This window comes from Erpetoichthys calabaricus, chromosome 12 (genome assembly GCF_900747795.2).
Source record: "Erpetoichthys calabaricus chromosome 12, fErpCal1.3, whole genome shotgun sequence".
In the NCBI taxonomy this organism is placed as follows: Eukaryota; Metazoa; Chordata; class Cladistia; order Polypteriformes; family Polypteridae; genus Erpetoichthys; species Erpetoichthys calabaricus.
The window spans coordinates 141,333,659-141,358,530 of record NC_041405.2 but is presented as its reverse complement, the minus strand read 5'-3'; the positions used below and the strand labels follow the sequence as shown (position 1 = coordinate 141,358,530).

Here is a 24,872-nt window from a genome sequence, read left to right as displayed (position 1 = left end):
CTATATAAATGTAATAAATTAGTATTATTATTATTATTATTATTATTATTATCTCAGGAGCAACTGGCCCTTCTTCAGGGCCAGGCAGTGTGGCTCAACAAATCATTAAACAACAATGAACAAACAAAAACAAGTGGAAAAATGACAAAATAAATAATAATTTAGTGTAAAATACTGAACAATAGTTACAACAGAGTTGTTGGACAATTTTTCTCCTTACCTATTTATTCATACCTTTCATGTTGAGAACTGGTCAGAATAAGGATCACTGGAAATCATAAAGTAATGGACTGGTAAACAGGATTAAAACAGCTCAGAACCATTATAACCATCAAAAAAGTGAAACAGAGAACATGAATTCCCCCAAGCAGAGTACAAAAGATACAACACGAGCTGCAGACCAGACAAGAGGGGCTCTGACCCCCCTGGCCTCAGTAGGTAGGTATCAGTAGGCCTCATTAAGGCCTTGGAGCCATCATGAATTACACTTAAAGTTGTCACCTGTTACACGGCTGGACTCAGATCTCAATCCAGGTGGTTCACCATGTGGTGGGTGCGGCAATGAGCTGTAAGCAGCTCATTGCCGCACCCAATCTATACCCTTTCACAGCAATTTTTGTAATTTTACTTTAATATTAAGTATTAAGTTCATCTTCTCTCTTTGGTATCACCTTTAACCTTGGATGAAGTGCAGCAGGGTGGTGTGGCTCATGCATATCAGTGACATAACGTTCTCTCTATTTGATATGAGAACTATTTCTTTTCATTTTCTCATGCCCAGTGGACACCTCATTTGTGAAAGGGTTCAGAGCCCAGACCACCATGGGTGGACTACAAATGCATCAGCATGGCACACAGACTTATGCCTGTCCAAACATGGCAACAATCTGAGATGCAGACAGACCTGACTGGACATCTATGAATTGAGAAAGTCCCCAAATGAGAACCACACAAACACAGGGGGAACTTATAATTCTCTACTAAACTGGGACCTGGGCATGTGAACTGGCAACACCAGCTGCTATGGGACCTGAGTAACATTCCATCATTGACCTCGTCTGTGTAAAAGTTGAACCAGTTAAGGTGACTGCAGGATATTGTGTCTTAGAAATCCTGAAACATAAACAAGGCAAACTGTAGCATTTATGCATATAACAAGCTCTTATTAAATGTAATTTTATTCCACCACCAATGACAACGTATTACTGAAATGCATTGCATTCACCAAACAGCCTGTGTTATTGTAGGCAGCAAGAACCCTTTTAAAATCAGGAGCTCCATGGGATTTCACAAATCTGTTTTAATCTATTCACTATCTTACCCGTTATTGATCTATTCTAAACAAATAAAAGTTCTTTCCAGATCCTTCATATGAATGGTTCTTTTGGGGATCCAAAATGGTTCTCCTGTGGCATCGGTGTGAAGAGACACTTTTATTTTTAGGAGTGTATACCCCCTGGTCCAGGCGCTACACTACACTACTCTTCATATTCAGGCACATCTATAAAGAATTGTGAATTCTCGTCGGTCCAAACACACTCGTGCGGGACCGGGTCCTACGATGGACTTGTGCTTCTAAGGGTTCACTTACTTGACTGCTCTGTAATGAAGACAACGCTGTCGGAAATATCATGTATTATTCATTTACCCTTAGCGGACTCGCTTCAACAAGATATCAACCCATCCATCCATCCATCCATCCATCCATTATCCGACCCGCTGTATCCTAACTACAGGGTCACGGGGGTCTGCTGGAGCCAATCCCAGCCAACACAAGGCGCAAGGCAGGGAACAAACCCCGGGCAGGGCGCCAGCCCAAAATCCTCCCTGCGTAAAACTATTATTCAATGATAACACATTTTTGTCATAATCTCTCTTCTGGCGATTTAAACACAATGTTGCTGTCAAACGAGTACAGCAATGCCACTTTACAGGAACAAGTAAAGTATGTATCTTCTTTACCGCACCTTTTCGTGCCGGAAGAGAAATCCACACGAGCTCTTCTCAGCCGCTCCAAGACCTTGCGCTGCCTTTACTCCTGCATGCTTGACAGCCGGCAGTTCGGTGTGCGGGTCAGACGCATTGCACCCTGAGGTCTGCTCCTCGTGCTGTGTTTGCTCAGGTCCCTCACCTGGTTGCCATGGAGACGGACGCGCTCACCTGTTTCTGACCACACTTGCCGCTGCCTAGCAACCGAAGCAGCACTTCGCGCGGCTGACCTCGTGCTCTAAGTGCGGGGTTTGAAGTTTGGTGGCTGTGGGGAGGAGAAAAAAAGTGCAATCGCACACATGGTGCGTGGTAGCTAATGACCGAGCACTAAACGGCTTACCAGAAATACTTCCCGAGTGTCATTTCACTGATGTCCGGCTGCCTTACAACCTCAAGGTAAATTGCAAAAGGAGTGGGGGTGCTGCATTAAGCTCCTTAGACAGCGAACCCTGCCAAGATACATCAGGCATTTAGAAATCAGCTGGGAGTCTAACAAGAAAGCTTAAACTCGTCTTTATCATGACTTATCATAAATTGTACCGCTTTCTAGCAGCTTCATACTACAGTTTTAAAGATATGTCTTGGGTTTTGTAACTTAATGCTTTGCTGATTTCGGTTGATTTATTTTTAAGCCTTTAGATCTATCAAATTTGCACTATTCATCGCTTACTAAATGCAAAAGTTTTTGTATCAGTTGAATAAAGTGAAGAACATTTTCAAGTCAAGCCAGGTGGGCTTTATTGTCATACCACCTACATACATCCATCCATCCATCCATTTTCCAACCCGCTGAATCCGAACACAGGGTCACGGGGGTCTGCTGGAGCCAATCCCAGCCAACACTGGGCACAAGGCAGGAAACAATCTTGGGCAGGGTGCCAACCCACCACAGGACACACACAAACACACCCACACACCAAGCACACACTAGGGCCAATTTAGAATCGCCAATCCACCTAACCTGCATGTCTTTGGACTGTGGGAGGAAACCGGAGCGCCCGGAGGAAACCCACGCAGACACGGGGAGAACATGCAAACTCCATGCAGGGAGGACCCGGGAAGCGAACCCAGGTCCCCAGATCACCCAACTGCGAGGCAGCAGCGCTACCCACTGCGCCACCGTGCCGCCCACCTACATACATGCCTTGGTATATTATAGAGTTGTATGAAATTACGTCTCCTAGAGCAACAATGCAATATTAGATTAGTTTAGATTATATCCCCAAGGGGAAGTTAAAATTTTACAGAAGCTAAAACGATTATACTGTATTTACAGTATAAATGACAAACCCTCAAACACTCTGGCTTGGATAACAGAGAGCTGCTGCTGCTATGCATATCAGCCTTGTAGGTGGCAGTAAGATGAGGTCAGACCTGCTCGGATTGTACCACAAGTTTATATTATACTACTATATATAACTCAGTCAAAATTATTTTGGACCCAGCAGCGGGACTGAAAATTAATGCAAAATTTAAAAAAAAAGCTGCATAAAATTATTCATTTTCTCACTGTAACGTGCGCAGTGTTATGCTGCTAAATTGCATACTCCGATACCACGTGACAAAGTTTTCCTATCTTTCCTCAAAGATGGCCGAAGTACTGTATGACAGCAGCACCTGCTCTTAATTTGGCTTTGATGGACATCCTGATGAAGCTGTGTGCAATGTGATGGACAGACTATCTACTAAGCAGGAGTGGTGTTTCATCATTTTAAAATGACACCACACTCCACTTTCTATGTTTTCCACTATTTATATATTATTTTATACTCAATTTTTTTTTTTTTTTTTGTAAAATCATTTTTGAATCTTGCAACCATTGGTGCTGTAATTTGGATACACAGCACTGTTTCTTTATCAACTATACATGTTCTGACAGAGTAAGAGCTACTCTTTAAAATGAAATGTAGGCCATGGGTCTTATATCACAGGTGGGCTCACGGTGCCTCGATCAGGTGGCCACCACAGAAGAACTGGAAAAGACAGCAGAGAAAAGTTGAGATTAGTAAAGATCGCAAATCCCTGAAGAGTATGAAAAGCCAAATTAAAATAATGGATTTTTAGCAGTTTTTAGAAATGTTTCGCAGTATTAGCCTGGTGAATTTCAATTGGTGACGTATTCCAGGACTTAGGTTCATAACAGCAAAAGGCCACCGCACCACTTCTTTTTAGCTTGTCTTTTAGAATTCTAAGGAGACCTTCATTTGATGATTTGAGGTTACAACCTGCAGTGTAGGGGGACAGGCATTCCAAAGTATAGGAAGAAGCGAGATCATGTAAGGCTTTATACACCATCAAAGTCAATTCTATATGACACTGGTAACTAATGTAGTGATGCTAAAACTGGAGTGATGTGCTCAGATTTTCTTTTTCTAGTTAAATTTCTTGCTGCTGCATTCTGCACTAACTGTAACTGACTGATGTCTTTCTTAGGTAGTCCTGCAAAATGACACCTTGTATTGGGTAACAAAAGACTACAATATGGCAAGCTCGAAGAATCTAAAAAGATTACAATAAGCCTGAGATTCTTCGAAAGCTTGCCATATTGTAATCTTTTGTTACCCAATAAAAGGTGTCATTTTGCTTGACTTGTCATTGCATTAGCTAGTCCTGTAAGGAGTGCGTTACAGTAATCTAGTTGACTGAAAATAAAAACGTGAATTTATTTTTGAGCGTCTTGTAATGTCATAAGAGGTCTAACTTTTGCTGTATTCCTGAAGTGATAAAATGCAGTCCTGCAATATAAAGTTTAGGTCAGAGTTGCAATCTGGTCTTATCATCAGATTCCTTTTTGGAGACTTTCATAATGCTAGTGTATAGAAGGACGCTACTCTATTAGTTATATATCTGTTTTATAAGATTTTATGGATGTATTTGTTTGTTCTTTGTTACTTATTCATTAATATTCTTACCTACTCTTTGTGTTTTTCTTTTTCTTTAACATTCTCTTTGACATTTTGTAAAGCACTTTGAGCTACAGTGTTTGCATGAATATGTGCTATAGAAATAAATGGTGTTGCTGTTTTTGTATGTTACAGATATTTATTAGAAAACAGTAAAAGCAGAGAAAAAGAATCATGTTTTTTGTACTACTTCCAAACAGTTAAATTAGACATTTTACTTGTACTGTACATATTTCATATTACATTTCTTTCTATGTGTTCCTGACACATTCACTGACACTTTTACAGTGTTTGGAAGCCTAATCCAACCCCTATGGAAATAAGAATTTGGCAGACTGTATTAATCCCTGTGGGGAAATTGTCTAATCACATGACCCTTTTGGGGGGGTCAGAGCATTGTACAGCATCCCTGGAGCAATTTTCAGCTTAAGGGCCCAACGTAGTAGGATCCGTTCTGGCAGTAATGGGATTTGAACCAGCAACCTTCCAGATACCAGCACTGATCCTTAACCGCAGAGCCACCACTTCACCTTAACTTTCAAAGTGCATTTCTTAATAAAAATACTATGGAATTTTGGAGCTTTTTCTGCTGTAACATACTGTATGTATACAGAATAACTAATTCTCCAAGTGCAAAAATTCTGAAACAGAAATATCTGACCTTAATTTTGAGGGATAGAACATGAATACTGAGTGAAGGATGACGAAGTTATAGCCAGTGGAATCGAAGTAGCAGAAAACTGACAAAAACGAGGCTGTGTTTAAAGGATTAAAGTCATTGATATTTGGACAGAGGAGGCTCAGCTTGTAGTGCCCACGTATGAACATGTCTAATAGACACTCGATTTCATTGTCTGAAGTCACCAGCATCTAGAATGACCCTTCACCAAGACACTGGTATAGAGCAAATAATTTTCACTGCTGTGTCGGCCAGGATGATGTGACTTTCCTTCCTTGGGCAGTGATGTGGAAGAATTCAGTCTGCATTGCAATGCGTTTGCATCAAGTCAAGTCAAGTGGCTTTATTGTGACGCCATCTGTACTTCATGTTGCGGCATACAGTGGGACAAAATCATGTTACTCAGGACAGTATTGCAACACATACGTAAATACAGGGCAATTGCATGACAGGTAAAGAAGTATACAATACAATAATAGATTAAAAATAAATTAAAAAATAATAATAATTTGAAATAAATAGTAATAAATAAACAAATAATAAATAATAACAGCATAACTAATAATAACCAACAGTAGTGACAAGTGTAACAAATGTACTGCATATACTGTAAATTCGCTAGTCCTGCAGGTGGGCACAGGGGCATAGTCCGGCCCATTAAGGGGTAGAAGGTGTTGCAGAACCTGGCAGAATTGTTTTGGATGCTACAGTATCTTCTCCCAGATAGAAGTGGGACAAAGAGACGGTTGGGAGGGGTCCTTCACAATGTTGTGAGCTTTGTGGGTACAACACTTTAAAAAGTTGTCTTCAATGGAGGGCAGAGAAGTCCCAGTGATCTTTTCTGGAGTGTGCACTATCCATTGTAGGCCCTTACAGTCAGAGGCACCGCAGTTCCCAAACCGGGCAGTGATGCGGCTGGTCAGAACGCTCTCCACGGTGCCCCTGTAGAATGTGATGAGAATAGGGGGAGGTAGTTTTGCCTTTTTCAGCCACCTAAGGAAGTGGAGATGCTGCTGCTCCTCCTTGGCTATGGTTGTTGAAAAGGCAATATAGTATTTATGTGTTGTTTCCCTTTAATTAGTTGTCATCCACCTTAAATTATTAGTTATTGTGATAGGCCTGTGCTGACTTGGAACTTGGCCAATCACAGGGCTTCACTTTAAACCTTATAGCAGGGGTAGGCAACGTCGGTCCTGGAGTGCCACAGTATGTGCAGGTTTTTGTTCCAACCCAGTTCCTTAACGAGAACTCAATTATTGCTGATGAAGCACATATTGCTTAAGTGACATTTTAATGCTTCATTTTAGTGGTCTCGCTTGTTAAGGTTCTCCAACCTTAATTGCTTATTTCAATCTTAAACTGCTGCATTCAGTGTTTTAATTGCTCCTTATTAGCAATAAGATGTAAAAGACAAAGCAGCCAGCAGTTCTCCAGCTAGCTTTTTTCCAATTACATCTGTGTGTGTTCATCATGCACGGTTTGATTTAATAAAACACTTAATAGAAAAATGTGACAGACTGAAAATGATCTGTTTTAGGCTTCAAATCATTTGGATGATATCCTTGGAAAGGAAAAAAATCTACGATATAAAAGCCTTACATTGCACAGACTAACAAGCCATAAAATTAAATAAGGTCTGAGATTGGCAATGATTGGTTTCTAATTAAGCAATTGGGTTGAATGAAAACCTGTAGCCACTGCGGCTCACCAGGACCGACATTGCCTACCCCTGTTTTACATCTTATTGCTAATAAGGAGCAATTAAAACACTGAATGCAGCAGTTTAAGATTGAAATATGCAATTAAGGTTGGAGAACCTTAACAAGCGAGACCACTAAAATGAAGCATTAAAATGTCACTTAAGCAATATGTGCTTCATCAGCAATAATTGAGTTCTCGTTAAGGAACTGGGTTGGAACAAAAACCTGCACATACTGCGGCTCACCAGGACCGACGTTGCCTACCCCTGCCTTATTGATTAGTTTGGTGGCGTCTTAACAGTAGAGTAAGAGCTTAATTTGTTAAATGTGAAAGGTTGCATAATTATATATAACGTAAGGGGAATTTAATTGTTTGTCCTTAAAGTATATTGTTTATGTGTTTAAGTTTGTAATTTGGATATATATATAATTTTAGTACAGTTTCTAAAATATAGACGTTTTGAGGAAGCTAAAACATAGTTGAACAGATGGCTATTTGGAGTTTCACACATATTGTTTGTTATAGAATTACAATATTACAGTTCCCTCATGTATAATATGTATATATGTTAAGAATAATTTACTTACTTAAGTTGAGTAAATACTTTATGGTTTAAAGTTCTAGCAATTTCCTGATATTAATGTTATCTTGAATGTAGTATGCCATCTAGTGGATAAATAAAGTACCCTGTTAATAACTAATGTTAACATTGACTCATTTAAGAGTAAGAAACTGTGATAGCTAATTTATGTTAATTGTTTAATTTCGACGATACATTCACATTTGTGTAACTCTGGAAGAAATTAATAAATAGAATTTGGACATCTTCATCCATCTCTGTGTGTAGCGGTTTTAATTTAATCTTGAACCAGCTTAATGTGTCACTACAATGGCGGTGGTGTTAATTGACCAAGTAAGGTGAGCTGCCAGGTGCACACCAAGGAATCTGGTGCTCTTGACCAGTTCCACCGCAGAGGCCTCAGTGTGCATGGGGCTTCTGTGATGAGTGGTCCATGGCCCCTGAGGTTCAGGCTCTAAATGGGCGCGAGTGAGTGCGTGAGTGTTCTTTGCTCTGGAGACGGGTGGGGATGCTTGGCTGATCACAAAGGCACGTGCAGGTGTGAGCGTCGGTCAGGTGCCTCATTAGTGCCCCGGGGGAGCATTGTCGTCTCACACCTGTGCTCACTTAGGAGAGGCAGCGTTAGAGGAGCAGCAGGGATCCAGGCCAGTTTATGAAGGATGAGGTTTAAGCAGAGGAGCCGTTGATTTTAGAGGGCTGAACTTTTAAGAACAGTTTCCTGTTTTAGGATTTTAACCTCGCTTTTATAGATATTTATTTGAATTGCTTTTAACCTCCATGAGCACTTCGTTTTTATTGGATTATTCATTTATTGAAGTTTTTTTTTATTCTTTATTTCGCCTTATACAATTTCTTGTAGTAGGAATTTGTTGGTTTTCACATAACCCTGGGGGTCAGGCATTGTACAGCACCCATGGAGTAATTGCAGGTTAAGGGTTTTGCTCAAGGGATCAGCAGAGCAGGATCTCTTTTGGAAGTAGCAGGGATTCATACTGGCAACCTTCTGGATACCAGCACTGAATACTTAGCCTCAGAGCCACCACTCAACCCCAAGATTGTTGGAGCACTGCTCTTTGGAATACTGTTTATTATTGGACTAATTTTAATAAAAGAACTGTTCACCTTGTCGCACCTACCCCTTATTATGTGTATGTGTCCTCATTTGCCTGGGTCATCTCTTGGTTACGTTACAGGCAATGTGGGTTCAAGTGGCCCCAAAAAATTCAAGTGGGAGAGTGGAGCCTACCTGCATCATCACCGTTTTGTCTTGGTAGAGTAATATATTGCTCTACTTTCCCCTTTTGTATTATTAATATGTAGCCTTTGTCAGAATGCCTCAAATCGAAACAGACTTACCACAGTTTATAAGGTATTGTACCATATAACGTCTCTCCACCTTCCCTTCTACATCTATAACCTCAGGCAATTAGGTGTAGTAAAAGACAAGCAGGAGTTAAGTTACACATAAAATAATGTATTATTGATAATATTCATAAAAAATAGCAATATGCAAAGTACATTTGAATATTGGCAACCATACAACCTGATAAATGCTGATGTGTAGTTTCAGGCAGCACACAGACTTGTTAGTTACTTAAAATGTCTCCAGTTAAGTCTTCATTTTTGATCAACTTTTTTCAGAACAGGCCGCATGCCTGTCTCAAAATGGCTGCAGAGCTGTGCTCTTCATTGTGTTGTCCTTTTCAGTTCATGGTGTGTGAGATGCTCCTTTGTCAGTTGGTAACAGAGAGGTGGTGGGGGGGGGGGTTGGTAAAGCAAGGAAATTTATAAGCTTTCTATCCAACCCCTATAGCCGATAGGGCATCATGGTACTTAAAGGCTTATGATACAAGCCAATTCCAAACAGCTACACTTCAGACCAATGGGGCACAGAAGACCTTCACACCTGCCCCCAAAACCACGTGTTGAGGTTAAGTTTGCCAGCGAGGTAGTTGGCCTCCATGCAGGGGGTTGACTGAGAGGGTCCAGCAGAGAATCACATTGCCAAACTTGTCTGAGGCACTTCCCCCAACCCCGTGGTAAAATTACAAAGAGACTTAGTCCTAAAAGGGGGGGTAGGGGTACTTAATCATACAAATAAAGACATGCAAAATATTTATCAACTTATATGCAACATTTTACACCACAACAGTCACACCTTCCTGAAGTCAATAGCTCCCTCTTTAATCTTGTCCACAATTAGATTTAACTTGTTGCAATTGCTCCAGTCTGCCAATCGTCACATCTCCATTCTGAAAGCTGACTCCATTCCTGATGAGACACACCACGGTTGTGTCATCCACAAACTTAATGGTGGTGTTAGAGCTGTACACAGGCATGTAATCATGAGTCAGCAGAATGAAGAGAAGTGGGCTGAGTGCACAACCAGTGCTCAGTGTGATGGTACTGGAGATGGTCTTTTCGATGTGGACTTTCTGGCGTCTCTCTATCTAGACCTAGATGCATATTGAAGTGTTGGAGCCTAGCAGACCCAACTTCCCTATGAACTTCTGAGGGATGATGGTGTTGAAAGCTGAACTGAATTCTAAGAAATGCCTCCTAGCGTAAGTGTCTTTCTTGTCCAGATGGGACACGGCCAGATGAAGAGCAGTCGATATGGCATCTTGAGCACACATTTCAGTTTTAAATGTACTGCGTCCCCATTTTTATCATTGCAGATTCACAACGATCTCAGCTCCCCCCTGCCCTGCTTTTTGTACTCAGTCTGATATTTTGACAATAAATATGAAACTATAACAATATGGAGTGGTGAGCAATTTTGCAATGTAGAATAAGATACAACATTCATAACAAGCAGACATCAAGGCTAAATCTTGCGTCATTCAATGTCCATCTTTGAACCCACTTAATCCAAGGTCACATGGGACCACATGCTACTGGGGCAATATTGGGGGCAAGGCAATCAATTCTAGTCCACCACATGGCACACTCAGGGGCTCACAATTAACCTAACCTCTCTTTATTAGGACATGGGAGCAAAGCTGAAGTCACCAGCAATAAAAACACACACAGAAATGGAGAGAATGTGTAAGCTCGACATCTGCCAAGGGCAGGCATGGGTCTGAACACAGGACCCGGTGTTGTGAAATGTGCCCCACATAATTAGAACAATCATTATTATTATGATGGGTGGCACAACAGCACAGTAGGTACTGCTACTGCTTCACAGACTTCATGTCCTGGATATGAGTGCTAAGTGTGTTCGGTTTCTCCGAGCAGATTGCAGGTTCTCTCCATGCTTGTGATTTTTCTGCAGGTACTCCAATTTTCCTGCAAAGTTAAATGGCAACTCTAAACAGGCATAGGCCTAAATGAGAGTGTAGGTGTGTGAGTAGGCCCCGCGATTGACTGGTGCCATGTCCTGCCTTGTATTCTAGTGCTGACCCAAGAATCCTAGTTTGGATTCGCTGAGTTTTGTTATATTGGTACAGGTCAGGTCAGGCTGGGGGAGCATGCACTAGTACAGGTTGTTGCCACACCAACCACACAATGAAACAGCTTGGGATCCCGGTTGGCAGCCCCCCAGGCAGACACGCGGTTCAGTCCCATCCTCCAGAAATGACCATCTACCTTCTGTATCCAGGTGTCCCCTTGGCGAGCCAGATCACCCTCTGGGAATCACACCACATGGCCGTAGTACTGTAACTGATGATCCCTCACAATGCTGGTAATGAGCCTCAATTGGGACTTGGTATAATTGGTACAATACATACACTAATACTAATACTATGTCAATGAGTGGACGCTAGGAGGCACTGTTGCGCACCTTTTCCCAACAGACAGATGCTCTGGACACAGGTTAAAAACACTAAGAAGTATTTTATTAATCCTTCTTTTCCAAACAGTGCATCCAAAGCACCACAGCCACAATAAACACAATACTCTTCTCCTCCACACCTCCCAGCAAGTGTTGTCCACCTTCTCCCAACTCAGGCCTGCCTGCTGGGTCTTCAGCAGTCCTTTATATAGCGCCTGACCCGGAAGTGCTTCTGTTCTTCTTTCCACGTGACTTGCCAGCACTTCCAGGTCAGATGGAGAACTCAAGTTCTTTAATCAGCCTGGCAGTACTTCGGGACGCCTGTCCACGTGATCCATTAGTACTTCCGGGCTATAGGGAAAGTATGACTCCCTCAGTCCTTTGACAGCTCCCCCTGGTGGCACCCACAGCACCCAAAAAGGCCTTGAAACTGAACTCCAAGTCCCAGGATGTCCGGCGGGAATCCGGGGCACTGCTATATTCCAGGGGAGCTACCATCTAGCGTCTTGGGGGAGGCAGTGTCAAAAAGTTTCTGCCTTCCCCCATCTTTTCCTTCTCGGGGCATCCCGGCCAGGTTGAGCTGCCGGCCGTCCATCACAACTAATACTAATAATATTAATACTACTGCTACTACTACTACTACTACTACTACTAATAATAATGGCAACAGGATCAACTCCATAACAGAAGGTGATCTATGCAAACACCTTGGATTCCAACAGAACAAACTTATTCAGCATAAACAAATTAAATAAACTCTTACACAAAAACATGTGCTCCACACAATTGAAGCCATCAATACATACACCGTAGCAATACGCACATCCATCCATCCATTTTCCAACCCGCTGAATCCAAACACAGGGTCACGGGGGTCTGCTGGAGCCAATCCCAGCCAACACAGGGCACAAGGCAGGAAACAATCCTGGGCAGGGTGCCAACCCACCGCAGGACACACACAAACACACCCACACACCAAGCACACACTAGGGCCAATTTAGAATCGCCAATCCACCTAACCTGCATGTCTTTGGACTGTGGGAGGAAACCGGAGCGCCCGGAGGAAACCCACGCAGACACGGGGAGAACATGCAAACTCCACGCAGGGAGGACCCGGGAATCGAACCCAGGTCCCCAGATCTCCCAACTGCGAGGCATCAGCGCTACCCACTGCACCACCGTGCCGCCTACGCACATACAGTACTACTTTAAGTTGGTCACAAACAGACATACAAAAGCTCCAAAGGAAAACACAAACGCTGTTCCTAAAACAATAACAGCACCACCGTAAAGCAGCCATTGAACAATTCTTCCATGTGCTGAGGCAGGAGGGCGTCTCCTAGATATAATTAATTTACACAACACACAGATTCATAATTTAAGAACATTTTTCCATACAAGCCAGCATATATGAGCATTACACAAAGTAAGAGTTCATGCAGACACAAACTACACACAGAATACAAGTCCAAGGAGGTTCTGCTCAAGCTTTATAACACACTGGTGAGGCCTCATCTGAAGTCCTGTGTGCAGTTTGGGTCTAAAGGCTACAAAAAGGACATAACAGCACAAGAAAAGGTCCAGAGAAGAGCGACAGGGCTGATTCCAGGGTTACAGGGGATGAGTTATGAGGAAAGATTAAAAGAGCTGAGCCTTCACAGTTTAAGCAAAAGAAGATTAAGAGAAGACCTGATTGAAGTGTTTAAAATTATGAAGGGAATTAGTCCAGTGGATCAAAACGGTGATTTTAAAATGAGTTCATCAAGAACACGGGGACACAGTTGGAAACTTGTTAAGGGCAAATTTCACACAAACATTAGGATATTTTTCTGTACACAGAGAACCACAGACACTTGGAATAAGTGACCAAGCAGTGTGGTAGACAGTAAGACTTTAGGGAAATGCAAAACTTGATTTGATGTTATTTTAGAAGAATTCAGTGAACAGGACTGGCGAGCTTAGTTGGGCTGAGTGGCCTGCTGACATCTACATTGTTCTCATGTTCTAATTATACACACCACGTAACCTCCATATCACAGAGGACATAACAAGCACACAACGTGAAACACAAGCACGGACCCAGAAGACACTGCCTGGCAGACATCCCCATGAACTTGATCAGCCTGGTGTGGATAAGATGGCATCATATAGTTGGCTAAGCCCTGGTGATCTGTTTGGTGAGACAGAAGGGTTTATGCCGGCCACACAAGATCAAGTTATAAACACAAGAAACTGCAGAAAATATATTCTTAAGGACACTGACATTACAGACAGTACATGCAGAGACAGCGACAAGAAACAATCCAACACATCACCTCAGGTTGTAAAGAACTGACACTGAGAGATGACCTGCATGGACACAATCAGACAGCAAACATCAGACATCAAGAACTGGCGCTGCAACACCAGGCACTTGACACATACAGTACAAGCTTGAAGTAATACATTCCATTTATTTTGTCATATTGGAGCTGGAAATGGCTGAAGTTCAAGAAGGGTCTTCTTGATATGGCTTGTTATTAGCTTGGCAAAAAAGTAGATATGGGGTGCCAAATGTATCATGAAAGGAGGTTTGTGACCAGAGATATGCAGTGGGTAGAAAAAGATTTTGGAAAAGAAGCTAAAAAAAAAAATAAAGAGGGATTTTGAGAAGTGGAGTTTTGCAGCTGCTAAAGAAAGATGGAAGGATGAAGGGAATGGAGAATAAGGCTTTAATGGTAAATATTTTAAAACCAAAACATATGTGAGTATTATGGATGTTTGGTCCAATGTTTCAGAGGGATGAGGGATTCAGTTAAAAGATGGAAGTGGAAAATGGCTTTGTTTGTTATATTATAAAATGGTATTGTTGCGGATTGTATTTTATAATCTTCTTCTTCTTCTTTCGGCTGCTCCCATTAGGGGTTGCCACAGCGGATCATCTTCTTCCATATCTTTCTGTACTCTGCATCTTGTTCTGTTACACCCATCACCTGCATGTCCTTTCTCACCACATCCATAAACCTTCTCTTAGGCCTTCCTCTTTTCCTCTTCCCTGGCAGCTCTATCCTTAGCATCCTTCTCCCAATATACCCAGCATGTCTCCTCTGCACATGTCCAAACCAACGCAATCTCGCCTCTCTGACTTTGTCTCCCAACCGTCCAACTTGAGCTGACCCTCTAATGTTCTCATTTCTAATCCTATCCATCCTCATCACACCCAGTGCAAATCTTAGCATCTTTAACTCTGCCACCTCCAGCTCTGTCTCCGGCTTTCTGGTCAGTGCCACCGTCTCCAACCCATATAACATAGCTGGTCTCACTACCGTCCTGTAGACCTTCCCTTTCACTCTTGCTGATACCCGTCTGTCACATGTTACTCCTGACACTCTTCTTCATGTATACCCCCTGCCTGCACTCTCTTTTTCACCTCTCTTCCACAATCCCCATTACTCTGTACTGTTGATCCCAAGTATTTAAACTCATCCACCTTCACCAACTCTACTCCCTGTATCCTCACCATTCCACTGACCTCCCTCTCATTCACACACATGTATTTTATAATGTGTACATAAAAACTTGTTTTTACATTAAAAAAGAAGAGAAGTACTGAAGATGGCACACAAAACTAAACTATGCAGGCAGGCAGTGTGTAGTGTACAGGTGTAGTGGATAAGGATTTGGACTTGAGAAACCCTGAGACTGTGATCTCAAATCCTGCTAGTGACACTGTGTGACCCTGAGCAAGTCACTTCACCAGCTTGTGCACTAAGTGGAAGAACAAGAGAAGCGGAATCAACTGTATCTCAAATGTTGTGAGTTACTTGACATAAAGGTGCCAGTCAAACAATAAGTAATACTGGGATAGAACTTGACATACAGACAAAGCTATACCCTATTTCTGTTTTTTAGGCCCCAACACTCTTTGGCACTATTTGTGGACTGTCATATTGGTCACAGTTTTATATTTGTAATTAATTTAGATCACTTTGTAGAGGTGTGTTGTCACTTTGACATTAAAGAGTCCACTGTGATTCAATGTTGTATAACAATAACATTTTTAAACTTACAAATAGATGAATACTTTTTATAGGCACTGTACTTCACATTAACATGTGTCCCTATAATTTTTTAAATACTTTTTATAGGCACTATACCTCACATTAACATGTGTCCCTATATATTTTTTTAAATTAAAGCAATGCTTCTGCACCAAGTGTAATGTTTGTTTCATTTTAAAAGGACAGTTAAAATACCTTTTTCACCAATCAAAACTGTAAACCTACAAAGCAGTTAGCCGGTGCTCCAGACTTCAATTAGACTGAGTCTTGTCTGACCCCTAGTGGCAAAGAAAAGAATTTGAGTTCATTGTAATGCACAGATGCTTTGAGCCGCCGCAATAAAGTTTAAAGTTTTAAGTTCACACAAGTATCTGCATACGTTGAATAAGGTTTTCAGTCAATTGAATATTTGGTCGAGCCGCCTTTTGCAGCAGTAGCAACTTGAAGTCTCTTGTGGTGCGTCTCAGCTCTCACTGTCCACGAGTGAATTCGGTCCATTTATTCAGGTAACCATGTTAAAAAAATGTTACAAGTACTCCCAGCTGGGTTGCCAGAATTTTACCGTAAAAAAAAGAGGTGACAATATTTTTAGGTCTATAAAATGTCATTTTTACGATAAAAAAACTGGCAGCTGGTTTGCCTGAATTTTACCGTAATAAATAAGGTGACAGTATTTTTAGGTCAACGGTGTAACTTTTTAATAAATAACTGTTTTTTTTTTCCTTACAGCACATTCTGTCAGGAGGGAATGTTTAACCATAACCAGAAATCCATGCACTATAACAAATATGCCAAGCAATAAACCATAATAAAGTATTGTCAGCATCAAACCCCATGACCCAGTTTGCATCAGTAAGTTAACAACAACCAATAGCACACGTGTATCATTTAATCATACACATTGGAAACAATACAGCACATTGTCTGGTGGAGAAGTTTGCTTTTGTGGTGTAGCCTATGGTGTCCTACAGGTGTGCCAGCTTATTGAATACAACACACTGTGATGTTCTTTAGGTTGAAGTAGCGACAAACTCAGAATAACGTGCTGTTTATTTTTTAACCCTGTTTAATTAACTGTCCATACAGCGTCTTTTTTAAACTACACCCTTCCCTCATGATGTCATTCGTTCCAAAAGACGCAGACCATAGTAATCAATACCTGAACATAAAGTAATCGACTTCAGCATTATTGAACAAGGATATACAACACCCACCATAAACCAGCTTCCATTACCTAAAAAAACCTTCAGCACGCAAGAAAAAATAAGTCTGCTAACTGTTCAGAGGTACAGAATGCGGTTCACCAGGAACAATACGGTAAAAGGGGCGTTTCCTTATGCAAATATTGTAACTGCGGTGTTACTGAAACGGCACTTTACCGTTTTACATTTTACAGTTGTGTACCTTCGCTTTTTAACAGTTTTACACTGATTTTTTTTCAGTGTAACAGTGTGTGTACACTCTTAAAATCTCCCTCTATATTACTATATATATATATACATTTATAAATGTCCCCTACACACCCAGACCAATATATTATATAAAATTAGAAACATAAGTTAAAAACATAAAGCAAGGATTTAAATGGGTTATGAGGAAAACAAAAGTAAAATCATTTTAAAATTATTTAATACAAGCTAAAAAAAGAGTCTGCAAAAGTGAAATCATTTGAAAATATTTATTTAATACATTATTTTTATTTAATACAGGCAGTTCGAATAAAAGTGGGCCGTGGCCAGTAGTAACAACACACTTTGTCGACAGTCACTGTATGTGGCAATGCTGACCCAGAACTGCACAGCAGTGCGGCTGGAGAGCAAAACGCTAAGAGTGTCGCTGTGCTCAGCCAACCAGAGCAAATGAACAAGGCAGCAAACAGGCAGCAAACACTCGTTTCCTCGTAACATTTGAGTTGTTTTCATCAAGAGAATCTGAGAAAAGAAAGTATAATTATTTATAAAGTTACAGCTAAATACCGTAAGAAGGTAGTAAAAATATATTTTATTACAAAATTTGAAAATGAACTAAATACGGGACATTTGGGTGTCCCTGAAAGGTCAATACGGGACAGGGGACAAAATGATCAAATATGGGACATGCCCCGTATATAAGGGACGTCTGGCAACGCTAAGCATATTTTGAAGGTAAAAATATCGATTTTACAGAACTTGGCTATAAAAAATAATGAAATGTATTGTTTAAGATATACAGGTAATTTTCAGTAAAACATAAGGCAGTGGTTCTCAAACTGTGGGGTGGGCCCCCTTAGGGAGGCGCGAAGTAACAAAAAGGGGGGGGGGGGGGGCGCGAAGATGTGAAAAAAAGAAAACAAGAATCGAAAATATGAAAAATACATCTATTGAAACCAAAACAAATTAACTTAAACTACATTCTGATACTAGAAAAATAAATATAGAATTAGATAAATGTTGATAAAAGTTAAGTAGGTATAAAAAAATATTTATCTATGATATATCATTAATTAAAAAAGAACAAATTGGTATTAGTGGGCTCCTTTCAAAAAAACGTAAAGGGGGCGCGATTAAAACTGTTATGAAAGGTCGGGTCGCAAATACTTAAAGGTTGAGAAGCACTGACATAAGGTAACTTTCCTTTTTTCAGAAATGGTCTTTTACTTTCACCATTTACAGTATTTTTACCGTTACATTTATTGACATTTTTTACAGTGTAGATTGCTGCAGGGCGGCACGGTGGCGCAGTGATAGCATTGCTGCCTCGCAGTTAGGAGACCCGGGTTCGCTTCCCGGGTCCTCCCTGCGTGGAGTTTGCATGTTCTCCCCGTGTCTGCGTGGGTTTCCTCCGGGCGCTCCAGTTTCCTCCCACAGTCCAAAGACATGCAGGTTAGGTGGATTGGCGATTCTAAATTGGCCCTAGTGTGTGCTTGGTGTGTGGGTTTGTGTTTGTGTGTGTCCTGCGGTGGGTTGGCACCCTGCCCGGGATTGGTTCTTGCCTTGTGCCCTGTGTTGGCTGTGATTGGCTCCAGCAGACCCCCGTGACCCTGTGTTCGGATTCAGCAGGTTGGAAGATGGATGGATAGATTGCTGCAGTTTCTTCACGGCTAGTCAGGTGAAGTCTGCACACTTCGTTTTCAGATAGCGTAACAGATTGTCAGTGAGACTGAGATCAGAACTATTGTCATCATTCACTGTTTTGGCCTTGAGCCACTCTAAGGTTACTTTGTCCTGTTGAAATACAGGGTGAGCCAAAAAGAAATATCACATTTCAAACCTTTATTCTACAAAAACACTAACAAGATAAAATGAATTTCATTACGACACCTGAAAAGGTATACAAAATAGATTTTTTTCACTGTGTTTTAAAAATGATGTCTTTAAGGTGGTGGCCATCGTTAGCGATTCACTCTTCGAGATGATTTCTGAGCGCTCGCATGACTCATTCGGCCATTTCAAGGGGAATAGCAATGATTTTGTGGCGAAATACGTCCATGAGGAATTCAATGTTTTGAGGTCGGTGTGGGTACCTTCGACTCAAGATAGCCCCACAAGATGAAATCACACAGACTGAGATCAAGCGAACGTAAAGGCCGCCCGACATCGCCACGCAGGGAGATCAGCTTCCCTGGAAACATCTCACACAAAACTTGCATAGATCTCCGCGCAGTATGAGCTGTTGCTCCATCCTGCTGAAACCAAGCATCCACCACATCCATTTCTTCCAGTTGGGACCGCAAAAAGTTCTTTAGCATTTCAATGTAACGTACTGAAGTGACGGTGACCGTTGCTCCCACGTCCTCAAAAAAGTAAGTACCTGCAATGCCAAATTCTGCAACAGCACACTTGACAGTAACACACTCAAAGTGCGGGGGTCTCTGATGAAGTTCTTGAGAGGTTGTTTCAGGCCAAAAGTGAAAGTTTTGCTTATTTACGCAACCATTCAAATGGAAATGTACCTCATCGCTGACGTGACGATGACATCTTAATGAACGGTTTGCAGAAAATTCGCGCACAACTCTCTACGGCTCTCCCAGTCTCTCTCAGTGAGTTCCTGCAGTACCATCATTTTGTATGGATGGAAATTAAGGCCCTCGTTCAAAATCCTCCTCAAAGACCTGTTGGAAATACCTAAGGCAGAAGTAGGTTTGCGCGCTGAAAGTCTATGAGACTGCAAAACTGATGCCCTCACAGCTTGGATGTTTTCAGGCATTCGTACAGTCCGAGGACGGCATGTTGTACCCATCTGTCTAAATATAGCCACCCACTGAAGAATTGTTTTCCGATTTGGGACGTCACCGTTAGGAGGATTGCTGAAGGCATGTTGTGTAGTGATGATGGATTTGTTGTTTTTGAAGAACACTTCGTCAGCGAAAGCACTGTGTGCACAAGACCAAGGCATGTTGTCAACTGAAAACTACAAGGGATTGCCTATCAAAGGACCCCCAGCCCACTCAGCTGTCTTTACCTTGCGCAATGGCCTTGAGAAATGTGGTACTTCTTTTTGGCTCACCCTGTATGTCCTTTTACATAAATTTCAGATTTTGTTGCAGATTAAAGTAGGTTTTCTTTGCAGCATTTGTTTGTGCTTCCCAAAATCAATTTTTCCATGTCTTCATTTAGTTCTTTTTGTAAAATGACTTCTTTTGTGCCACCCCTGCCATCCAGGTGATGTACATTCTTGATATGGTGGACTGGTGCAGCTCTCTTCTTCCTAAGTGACTGTTGGCCTTTTTGTGGCTTGTTCTCCTTGTCTGTGCTTGTAGAATTGAGGGATGACCTTCTCTAGGCAGGACAACACCTGGTTTGTTGGACGTAGCTTCCACTCCTTCATATCTGATCCATTAGGACAATTAAATTAAGAAAAGCATGAAAAGTAATTGCAAGACTTTCATTTCATCTGGAAGTCCAAACAGCACAACCTGTTTAAACCTGTTCTTTTTGTATGGCTCTGAATGCTGGCGTGTTGTAAAGTGGGACATGAATAAGATCGATGCCTTCAATGATGGATATCTCAGGAAGGTGTGTTGTAACTACTGGACCAAGAAGATCTCAAATGAAGAAATTTACAAGAAAAGTAAGAGCCATAGTGTGGTACTGAAGATAAAGTGCCAAAAGTGTCTCAGGTGCCATGACAATCTCCCTAGTGGCTACTTTCAGCTGTTTAGGCTCAACCCTGACCTTCTGTTAGAGAGAGCACACTAATGTTGCTGGTAATCCATGACAGCCAAGTTTGATAGGGAGTAACCTTGCACACCATCCTTGACAAGAGCTTCATCGATCAACACCTCATACTTGGCTTTTTTTTTAACTTATGGGGCACTGCTAAATTGTCTTCCCAGGGTAATGTGAGTTCAGCCACAAAGATAGTGTTGGTGCTCTGGGACAGCAGAATCAAACATTTATTTATATAGCACATTTACATACAAATGATGTAGCTGAAAGTGCTTTACAAGATGAAGAAAGAAAAGTTTATAAAAATAAAAACATAAAAATAAGATTAGGCAATACTAAATAGCAAGGAATAAAGTAAGGTCCAATGGCTGGGAGGACAGAAAAAAACAAACCTCCAGAGAACTGGAGAAAAAAAAAACCAAACAAAATCTGCAGGGGCTCTGAGGCCAGGACACCGCCCAGCTCCCACGGGGCATTCTACCAAACGTAAATGATCTCAATCAGTCCTCATGGTTTAATTGCAGGACTTATGTCCAGAGCCTGTTTGTGTTGGGTGTTGGTGATCTGAAGTGCCCCTGGTGACCACAACACATATTCAGAGATTCTATTTACACAATTATGTATGAGTTATCCCCTACTGCCAGTCACTCTGTAGTATCCCACATAGGAGCCCTTCCACTTAAGTCCATAAGAGTGATGGCTCACTTCTCATAATTCCACATGGGAACTCACTATCACCAGCACTAACTATTGTGATTGATGTTCTTTACTCATTTTTTTACACTTTCCAAAGGAGTTTTTTGGACTTCTTGGTGACTGTCCTTGGGTCGCTTTGGTTGAGGAATTTGAGGCATTTTGTTCCATCTTGGTTCCTGACCGTTTGTGACAGTCCAGGAAGGCTTCATGCTCCCTTGCTGCATCCGGGAGCCTCTTCAACCTGTAACCATCCATAATCATGCACCGAGATGAGCCGGGCAAATGAAGGCACTCATATTCATCAAAAAGTTGGTGCAAGAAGTGCCAGTGCTTTTATTTTAACCAAACCAAAAAAACAGTTCAAAAGTGCAGTGCATCAAATCAATTGTCAATAAATTAATAATCCATAAAATTTGTGATTGTCCAGTGGGTTTTAAAAAAACAATAAAAATTTCGGAAAAAACAGGGTGTTGTACCGTGTTAGCCGTTATGAATGTAGTGAGAAGTCAAGAAAAATGACACCTTTTATTGGCTAATTGAACAGATTGCAGTATGCAAGCTTTCGAGGCAACTCAGGCCCCTTCTTCGGGCAAGATGTAATCAAGTTAAAGCACAAGGGGGATTATCTTCTTTAATAACCATGAGCCTCGGTGCTACTTAAGATCTGACATCTCCCCGGCTTACCATCTTTGGAATCTGTAGCACGAGAAGACGTCAGCCAGCAAGCCCAGAAAACCCTTTGATCCTGCTTGGGCCCCTGTTACCAGTCTGTTGGCATGCACAGGGTTGTAAACTGACTGAAACACTTTTTGATCCTGTGGCATCTACACTGTTTTCCGTTCCCTCTACCATTAAGTTATAAACTGATGCTGAAAAGTTCTCAATTACTGGTTTCAACACAGGAAGAGAGAATAAGAGAGAATACTTTCAATGTGAATTACCAGGTCAGGTCAGGTCAGGTTGGGGAGCATGCACTGGTGCAGTGCGTTTCTGCACCCACCACACGACAAAACAGCTCGGGATCCTGGTTGACAACCCCCCCAAGTAGACACGCGGTGCAGTCCCACTCTTTGGAAATGACCCTCTATCTGCCGCAGCCTGGTGTTATGTGGGTGTCCCCTTGGCCTGGTCCAGCCACTTGGGTCCTCAACAATGAGGATCCTGTGAACCGGACCACCCTCTGGGAATCACGCCACATGGCTGTAGTGCCGTAACTGACACTCCCTCACAATGCAGGTAACGTGCCTCATTACCCCTGTTGTTAAATTGTCTTACTGTTTGAGCAAAATTAAATATAAGCAGTGTGTTGTTTCAAAATATGATGATTTTACACTCCATGACAGTTATAAAGAAGGAGCTGACATTTTGCCATTGATTTCTTGGGTGCATGTAAGCTCAACCTTTTGGTTGACAACTGGTGCAAAGTTTTGCCCATCACAGTTGACAAATATTGAGTTCTACCTCTTTGTTCACGGACCAAGTATTTTTAAATGGCACATCACAAAGACGTCTCTGGATGCCACTGACCTGTAATTGATCGGGATGTGACCCAGACACTGCATTGCAAAGAGGCTCTGTAGGGGGAGAAGTGACGCTTGAGCTGTGTGCCAAAACAAAATAGAATGAGTGATGCCAAACTGTCCTATGGCAGGGTTGGAAGGAATTAGATTTGGCAGAGGAAGGCCCATGCAGACACTGGAACGATGTGCCAACTTCATGTGGACAACAACTGGGAGTGGAAGGCTGCTGGATTCAGCATTATCCACAGCCCCACCGTGCAGCCCATGGCTGAATTCTTCATGTTATAAACTGACATGTTACTGACTTCATGTGACTGGAATGGAACACCAGACAGGTGGGTCAACAACAAAAAAAGTTAAGCTGATATTTAGCCATACCACCTGCACTTCAGAACAGGTGATCCACCTGAAGCTGACTGCCATTGCTTGGATGGGAGACCAGCCAGGAAAAGCTTGATTTGCCACTGGAAGAGGTGTTGGTGAGGCGAGCGGGGGGCACTTACCCTGAGGTCTGAATGGGGCTCGCAGTGCCCCAGTGCAGTGACGGGGACCCTGTGCTGCAAAAACGGTGACGTCCTTCGGATGTGATGTAAAACCAAGGTCCTGACTTTCTGTGGTCATAAAAGATCCCTGGGCATCTTTCGTAAGGAGTAGGGTGTATCTCGATGTCCTAGACAGGTCACCCTGGCCCCCTAATCATCCCATGTCTCTTTTTGGCCAACTTTCCCACTCTCCCCACCTAATAGCTAATGTGTGGTGAGCGTTCCTGGCAAAAAAATGGCTGCCGTCACATCACCCAGATGGATGCTGCACGTTGGTTGTGGCTGAAGTGGCTCCACACTCACTATGTAAAGCAGTTTGAGGGTCTTGAAAAGCGCAATATAAATGCAATGTCTTTTGACTTTTACTAGAGACACAAGGAAGACTTTGGATGATGGGGTTCTGAATGCTGCTGACCAAAGAGAGCTTGAGAGCTTTCTTTCTTTCTTTCTTTCTTTCTTTCTTTCTTTCTTTCTTTCTTTCTTTCTTTCTTTCTTTCTTTCTTTCTTTCTTTCTTTCTATTATACAAACTTTGTTGTTCCTTCTACTTATGAGAATATTTCAATCCACTTTGTTTTATTCATGTGTACTGTATTACGTCACTGGAACTCCTCCACAGATGTTATTTATTTCTTACTCTTTGGCAACACTTCCGGCTCCTTTAATTATTTGGTTCTTATCAAAAACAAAATTCATTAAAAAGGCCCCTTTTGTTATTCTGGAAGCAACAGTCCATTGTTAAAAGAATTCTCCTGCATTTTTGTTCTTTTTCCTTTGACAGAGGCATTAAAGCCTTTTGTGGGTTTTTGCCGTGCGTGTTTGTTTTTACATAATTGTTCAACATATAAAAAGCAACCGTCTTTTTTCTTTTTCTTAATTTCTCTGTTGTTTCACGTCTTTTCCTCCACAGGTGGATGTCTCATTTGAGCTTGACAGCTGAGCCATTTGACTCATACGGAGTTCTTCTTGTGATTGAGAGATGCTTTCACAATGGTCCACCATTGTGACTCGAGTAAGTCAAGGATTTGTTGGTGACAATAAACAGCCAGGAGATGAAGGAGACTCCAAAAGTAGGAAAAAGTAGAAAAGAAGTGACAAACAAAATCAAACCTCAAGGCCAACCTACAGGAATGAAACCTCAAAAAAGAGAGACATCTCCTTAACATCTTTTAGCTTTCTCTAAGACAATAATAAGATCAGAGACAAAATACCCCGGAATCCTCACAAGTGTCTCCTCTTGAGCTTCAGGAGAGATCTCAGCAAAGTCACACAGTGGACTCAAATTTTCCAAGTAGTTTC

General features: G+C 41.7%; 2 protein-coding genes across 3 annotated transcripts in view; one reads left to right on the top strand and one right to left on the bottom strand.

Moving 5' to 3' along the window:
* Positions 1-2,137, bottom strand: part of theg (theg spermatid protein) — a 455,045-nt gene extending 452,908 nt beyond the window's left edge. For both annotated transcript variants that reach the window (XR_007936530.1, XM_051935320.1), the window contains exon 1: positions 1,968-2,137. The gene's annotated coding sequence lies outside the window, so the exon portion shown is untranslated. The remainder of the gene's footprint in view (positions 1-1,967) is intronic.
* The window catches only part of ap3d1 (adaptor related protein complex 3 subunit delta 1), a 1,136,182-nt gene that overhangs the window by 837,248 nt on the left and 274,062 nt on the right, over positions 1-24,872 (top strand). The gene's annotated exons all lie outside the window — the stretch shown is intronic.